Source organism: Jatropha curcas, chromosome 3 (assembly GCF_041381405.1).
Source record: "Jatropha curcas cultivar XTBG-Jc1 chromosome 3, XTBG_Jcur_1.0, whole genome shotgun sequence".
Classification (NCBI taxonomy): domain Eukaryota; kingdom Viridiplantae; phylum Streptophyta; class Magnoliopsida; order Malpighiales; family Euphorbiaceae; genus Jatropha; species Jatropha curcas.
Window position 1 is genome coordinate 23,340,353 of NC_143153.1, and position 7,387 is coordinate 23,347,739.

The following is a 7,387-nucleotide window of genomic DNA, read 5'->3' on the forward strand; positions in this document are numbered from 1 at the left end:
GAAATTAAGTATTTTTTATTTTATGTTTATAATTTATTATAAATGATTGTTTATTTATTTGAAATATTAATGTATTGTATTTACTTAGTGTAGTTAGGGGTGGCCATATTACGGTTCCGGGAACAGGAACCGGTGGTTTGGAACCGAAATCGGAACCGGTGGGAACCGGAACCGGTACGAACCGGAACCGAAATCGGAGATTTTCGGTTCGGTTCCGGTTCCAGTTTTGTTGGAACCGCAAACCGGCGGTTCCACAAACCGGTCGGAACTAGATGGAACCGCCGGTTCTCCGGTCGGTTAGAACTGGCGGTTCTAGCCGTTAGAAACTGTCAGATTTAATTTTTTTTTATTTTGTTGTGAAATCTCTTAATTACCCCTCCCAACAACCATAAACGGCTAGTTTCAAGGGTATTTTTGGAAAATAATTTTTTGAATTTAATATAAATACCTCATTCCATTCCATTCACAAATTCCTCACAAAAAAAATCTCTACTCTCTCTACACTATACTACACTCTACTCTATATTATTCTTCTCTACTCTACAATCTCTCTTATTATTTTCTCTAATTTTTTTTATTCAATTTTCCAAATTATATCTTATTATCATATAATGGCAAGTGGAGGAAACTCAAATTCAGGTAAGGGCATGGGAAAGATTGGAGAAACACAATATTCATCTATCCCTACAAACGACATCTTTGATTTCACTCCCAACCAATTTAATTTTAAGGGATATCCAAATGAAAATTTGGAAATTCCAACTCAAGAATCTGAATTTAATAATGAGCAATTAGAAGAAGAGCAAGAGCAAGAGCAAGAGCAAGAGCAACGTGCACAAATTGTTGGAAGAGCAAGACAAAGTTCCGACATATTCGCCATTCATTTCACGAAAAAATTCAAAGGTGAGAAAATGTTCGATGTAATTTGCAATTATTGTAGAAAATCTCATAAATTTAAACAATCAGGCGGCTATGGATCATTTTTGAAGCATTTGGAGACAAAACATCCAACAAAAATAGGAGTTGATCGATCTCAAACACAAATTTCCGGGTACGCATCTTCTAACCTTTCTTTATTTCAATATTCTGAAAAAAATACAAAAAGAAGAATTAGCAAAAATGATTTATATGGAACATTTATCTTTTAGTTTTGGTGAAAAAGTAGGTTTTAATAAATATTGTCAAAAAGCTTTAAATCCTTCTGTTAAAAGAGTGCCAAGAAATACTGTAAAATGAACTATTATTTCTTTATATAATAAAGGAAAAAAAGAGTTAGAGCTTTTATTTTCTCAAATGAAAATTCGTGTTTCAATTTGTTGTGATATTTGGAGTGATCATTGGCAAATGCATTCTTATATGGGCATTACATGTCATTGGATTGATGTTGATTGGAAAATTCAAAAAAGAATTATCGCATTTCGTGCTTTTGATGATAAACATACTGCAAATAATATTTATAGAATAATTGTTTCAATTAGAAGAATATAAGTTGCCAAAAAATTTTTTTCCAATTTCATTTGATAATGCTTCTGCTAATACTAAATCAATTATTGAACTTAAAAATATTTATGAACCAAATATTGGTGGAAAATTTTTTCATATAAGATGTGCATGCCATGTTTTAAATTTATGTGTACAAGATGGTTTAAAAATTCTTGAATCTTTTATTTCTCCAATTAAAAAAGCTATTTCATATTTATGGGGACATCTCCAAGTGATAAAAAGTTGGGTAAATTTTGTAAGGAAAATAATAAAAGACCAAAACATTTTCCAAGGGATGTCCTAACTCGTTGGAATTCAACATATGAATTATTAAACGAGTCTTTTTCTTATAAAGAATTATTATGCTTTTTTGTTACTAATAATATTGAAGATATTAATTTATATCCGCAAAATTGGGATATTTGTGTAAAAATTTTAGATATTTTAAAATTTTTTAATGATGCTACCTATAAATTTAGCGGGGTTTATTATCCCACATCTCATTTATTTTTACCTATGTGTATTAATATTGTTAGTGCACTCCAAGAATTTGAAAATGATTGTATATTAAAAGATTGTGTTTTTTCAATGAAAAAAAAAATGGTTATCTTATTTTAAAAATATACCACCCCTTTATCTTGTTTCTATTGTATTTGATCCTAGATGTAAAATTGATGTTTTATGTGAATATATGACTATTTATTATGAAGTATTAAATCTTGATATAGAAGATAATGTTAATATAAATGTAGTATTGCGTGAAGTTAAACAAAATATTATGCAATTATATAGTGAATTTGTTCAATTTTCTAGTTCATCTACTTCTAATTCTTCTCAATCTAATATTCAACAATTTCCAACACAAAGGGTAAGTGGTGTTGGTGTTGCTGAACAGATTTTACTACAAAGACAAAAAAGACCAAGGGAATCCAGTTCTTTTTCTGAATTTGATAATTATCTAACCAATTCTTTTGAGTTTGGTGATGATTATGCAGATACTAATTTTCCAATTTTAGATTGGTGGAGTAGTCACGCCAATACTTTTCCAATACTTTCTTTAATTGCAAAACAAGTTTTAGCAGCTCCGGTCTCCACTGTTGCGGTTGAACAAGCTTTTAGTCAAGGAAGAAACATACTTGATGAAACATGATCTCGTATGACACCCGATTCATTAGAAGCACAATCATGCGTAGATGATTGGAGGAAGGCCGAACTAAGAGCACAAGAAAATCTAAAAGAAAATGAAGATTTATATGATTTATATGATGGGTCCTCAACGAGAACATCAACCGGTGGTGCAAATAGCGAATAAGGTAAAAGGGGTGAAATTGGTATAAGGTAAGTAAGAATTACGTGGGTTTTGATTCCTCTAAACCCCAAAAGGATACGTAGGCAACTTAATTTTTTTTTTAAAGTTCAAGCCCTTTTTTTTTTTTTAAATTATGTTCAAACTTTTTTAAACAAAAAATAAATTCAGTTGAAGACTTTTTTTTAAAAAAATAAATAAGTTCAAGTCTTTAAAAAAATAAATTTAATTGAAGCATTTTTTAATTTTTTAGGTGTATTTTTTTTAGAAATAACTTTCACAAATTTTTAAAATTTTGAAAACCGGTCTTCAAAATTTAAAATTTAAAATTATGCGATTTGCCGGAAAACCGGTCGGAAAACCGATCGGAACCGTCGGTTTTGAAACCGTTGACAAACCGGAATCGAAAATTTTCGGTTTGGTTCCGGAACCGTGGCCACCCTTAAGTGTAGTGTGTCCTAAACTTGTTGATCTCCTACTTTTTTAAAAATTTTTGTATCACATACGTTCCTATCGCATGATGAACTATTTTCTTAATTTATTTTATATCTTTTTTTATCAATGAATAATCAAAAAAAAGAAGAAGGGACTAAATTTTTTTCGAAAAACTTTTGTTACTTATTTTTTTGGATATAAAAGAAAAATAAAATTAATTTTTCTCTACAAATTTATTTTTATAGTTTTTATTTTCCTTCTAATTTGAAGAGAAAATTATCAAAATTCTTTTCCCTTATATTCCTTCCTTATTTCTAAATAAAATAATTTTTGCTTATTAATATTAATTTAGTTTTTTTTCCTCCTATAAGATATTGTATGAAAATATAATTATTTTTCCCTAATAATCCGCATAATGAATAGTATTTTATAACATCATTCAAAAATAGTAAAATTATACTAAAATGATACATCGTATCTTATTGAGATATGCTAAAAAATTGTGATGCTAAAACATAACTTTTAAGTATCATGCAAAGCTTTTCATAAAGTATGCAATAGCAAAAGTCATGCATGATATGACCTACATAAAAAAAAATGCAAACACACTATTAATATATTTTTCAATAGTGATAATAATTTTGAGAATTTAACTATTGGAATAAGAAATTAAGTATTTTTATTTTATTTTTATGATTTATTATAAATGATTGTTTATTTACTTAAAATATTAATATATTATTTATTTAGTGTACTTATTGAGATATGCTAAAAAGTTGTGATGCTAAAACATAACTTTTTAAGTATCATGCGAAGCTTTTCATAAAGTATGCAATAGCAAAAGTCATGCATGATATGACCTACATAAAAAAAATGCAAACACACTATTAATATATTTTTCAATAGTGATAATAATTTTGAGAATTTAACTATTGAAATAAGAAATTAAGTATTTTTATTTTATTTTTATGATTTATTATAAATGATTGTTTATTTACTTAAAATATTAATGCATTACTTATTTAGTGTAGTGTGTCCTAAGCATATTGATGTCCTATTTTTTAAAAATTGTCATATCTGTACGTTCTCGTATCTCGTGTCCTATATCCGTACAATCTAGCTTATGGTATAAGAAACTACTCCTTACACCAAGCTAATAAACCAATATGTTTTTTTATTACCAATAAAAATAAAGTGTTTTTTAATTTACTTTTCTGTCATTGAAATAAGAAATTGAGTACTTTTTATTTTATGTTTATGATTTATTATAAATGGTTATTTATTTATTTAAAATATTAATATATTACTCATTTAGTGTATTATGTTCTAAGCGTGTAGATGTCATATATTTTTTTAAAAATTATCGTATCCTGTTTCCATGTAACATAGCTCCTGGTATATGAGACTACTCTATATATCAAACTAATCAACCAAGTTTTTTTATTACCAATAAAGTGATTTGTTTTAATTTGTTTTTGTGTCAATGAAATCAGAAATTAATTTTTTTTATTTTGTTTTTATAATTTATTATAAACTAGATGAAGGCCCGCGCTTTGCGTGGGTTTAAATTTTATAAATTGTGTTTAGTATAATATTAGAAGATCTATTTTTCCTTAGGCTTTATTAGATTATCATGTTATAGAAATTGTAATGTAATTAATTTATGTTAAATAATTAAAAATTCAATTAACTATGTTTAGATTTTGGTTAAAGTTTATAATTCAAATAATTTAAATATTGTATCCTATAACAGATAATTCTATATAGATAAAATTTTATAATTCAAATAATTCAACAAGGATAATATATAAATAAATATTATTTTTAATTTAATTACTTAATAGTAAAATATAATTTTATTATTAAATATTATTAAAACATAAAAATAAAGAAAAATAAAAAATTCTTTTATTAATATCTATTGATTCCAAATATAATTTAAATATATTAAAAAAATAGGAATTTTAAACAAAAGAAAATCATAATTATATATTATTTAAAAAATTGAAAATAAATTTCAGAATTTTGAAGGCCTAATTTTAAACCGTAACAAAAAAAAAAAAAAAAAAAAAAACCCTAGAATATATGATTTCTCGAATCTCTTGCTTATTATTTTTTTTTTAAAAAAAATTGAATCTTATCCTTATTAGTTTTTTTTCCATCTATTATTTATGAATTTATGAATGTATTATATAAAACTAAAAATTCAAATTCATAACATCTAAATAAAAAATTTTAATTAATTATTTTATAATTTCTAAATAATCAACATTTTAAATTTTTGAATAACATTAAAATTAATTCAAGAAATTGCTAATAACCATCCACAACGTCCAACTAACAGATTTCGGATCAAATAAAGAAATAGATAATTTTTTTATGAAGAATTGTATTTGTAATTGCACATCAACAGTATCATAGAAAGAACAAATGTATTATATTAAAGAGAAAAAAAATGACAATTCATTTCATTGAGAAAGTACGGCATAGTCGTGCCCAAATACTAGGTTGATTTGTTGAGGACAGAAGCATGCGTACATCCTATTTGTTATAAAGACTCTGAAATGAAAGCAAAAGAAAGGGTTTGGACTTAAAACAAATACACATCAATAGAGGAGGTGAAAGAGGTATTTAATTAAATGAGATATCTTCAATTGGACAAAGGCATAATCTATCAAAGTGAAATGTCTGCATAAGCATAAAGTTTGCCTCCTTCGACATTGATGGTCCATCCTTGCTCTTTTGCAAAGCTTAGCTGCCTATAATATAACATAATCAGAATACGTTGATTATCTAAAAACTGTAATAAAACATTAAGAGAAATTGATACTTGCACCTGTTTGCGAAATGGGAAAAGGAATTTGTTGCACTATAAAGTTAGGAAATGTGGCAAACAAAGGTACCCTGTGTTTATAGTGTTTTGAATTAGTGAATGATCGTAAAAAGACATCACATATAATTCTTAATAGATAAATAGATAAGATAGATAGGGGAAAAAAAATTCAAAGAAGAGAGCGCTTATTCTTCTTTCAAACTAAAATATACAATGCAACGAAAAGAAAAATAAAATGAATACACAAAAGAAGGGACCATGAATACACAAAAATTATAATCAAAGAAGGGACCAAGAGATTACCTTAATGTCAATTGCCATATCCACCTATAAAGGAATATCAGAATAGAGAACACTAATCACATTCATATAAAAAAGATTAAATCAATATAAATATGAAATGATGAACAAATGACACGAGACTTCCACCGGCTAGTACAAAATGAAAATATTCAAACCAAGAGATTTAGGTTGGCATATATATAGATAAATATAGATATTATATAGATAAGAAAATATTTAAAAAATTCAAAAATTTGAATACATATCTATGTAGAGAGAAAAGATTTTTAAAAAATATATAACCAATCAAAATAAAAAAATAAAGAGAAAAAAGAAAAAAGACCCAAAATTTTCTAAAAAAAAAAAGGAAAAATAGAATACTGAAAAAGGAGAGTGCCATGTCAATATTTTGAAAATTTTTTTTTTCAGGATTATATATATATATATATATATATATATATATATATATATATATATATATATATATATATATGACAGTTTATTTTATTCGAAATATTCATATATTAGTTACATAGTGTACTGTGTCCTAAGTGTGTAGATGTCTTTATCTTTTTTAAAAATTATCGTATCTCGTATCTTATGTTTGTGCAACCTAGCTCCTGGTATATGAACTCCATATACCAAGCTAATCAACTAAGTTTTTTTTATTACCAATAAAAATGAAGTGTTTTTTTTTCTTAATTTGCTTTTGTGTCATTGAAATAAGAAATTTAATATTTTTTTATTTTATGTTTATCTATTTGAAATATTAATGTATTACTTATTTAGTGTAGTGTATTTTAAGTGAGTGAATATCCTACCTTTTTTAAAAATTATCGTATACCGTATGTTCCGTATCTCGTGTCCCATTTCATGCAACTCAGCTCTTGATATATGAGACTACTCTATACATCAAACTAATCAACCAAAAAAAATTTTTATAACCAATAAAAATTGAAGTATTTTTAAATATTTTTTGTGTCATTGAAATAAGAAATTAAGTTTTTTAGTTTATGTTTATAGTTTATTATAAATTATTATTTATTTAT

At 25.7% G+C, this 7,387-nt stretch overlaps 1 long non-coding RNA gene across 1 annotated transcript; it reads right to left on the reverse strand.

Moving 5' to 3' along the window:
* Positions 1-5,636: 5,636 nt before the first annotated feature.
* On the reverse strand, positions 5,637-6,495 carry LOC110010139 (uncharacterized). The gene is made up of 3 exons (XR_002285103.3): positions 6,360-6,495; positions 6,060-6,127; positions 5,637-5,982 (listed from the first exon to the last, which is right to left on the reverse strand). It is a non-coding gene; the product is annotated as an uncharacterized LOC110010139 (long non-coding RNA).
* Between the last annotated feature and the right edge of the window lie 892 nt (positions 6,496-7,387).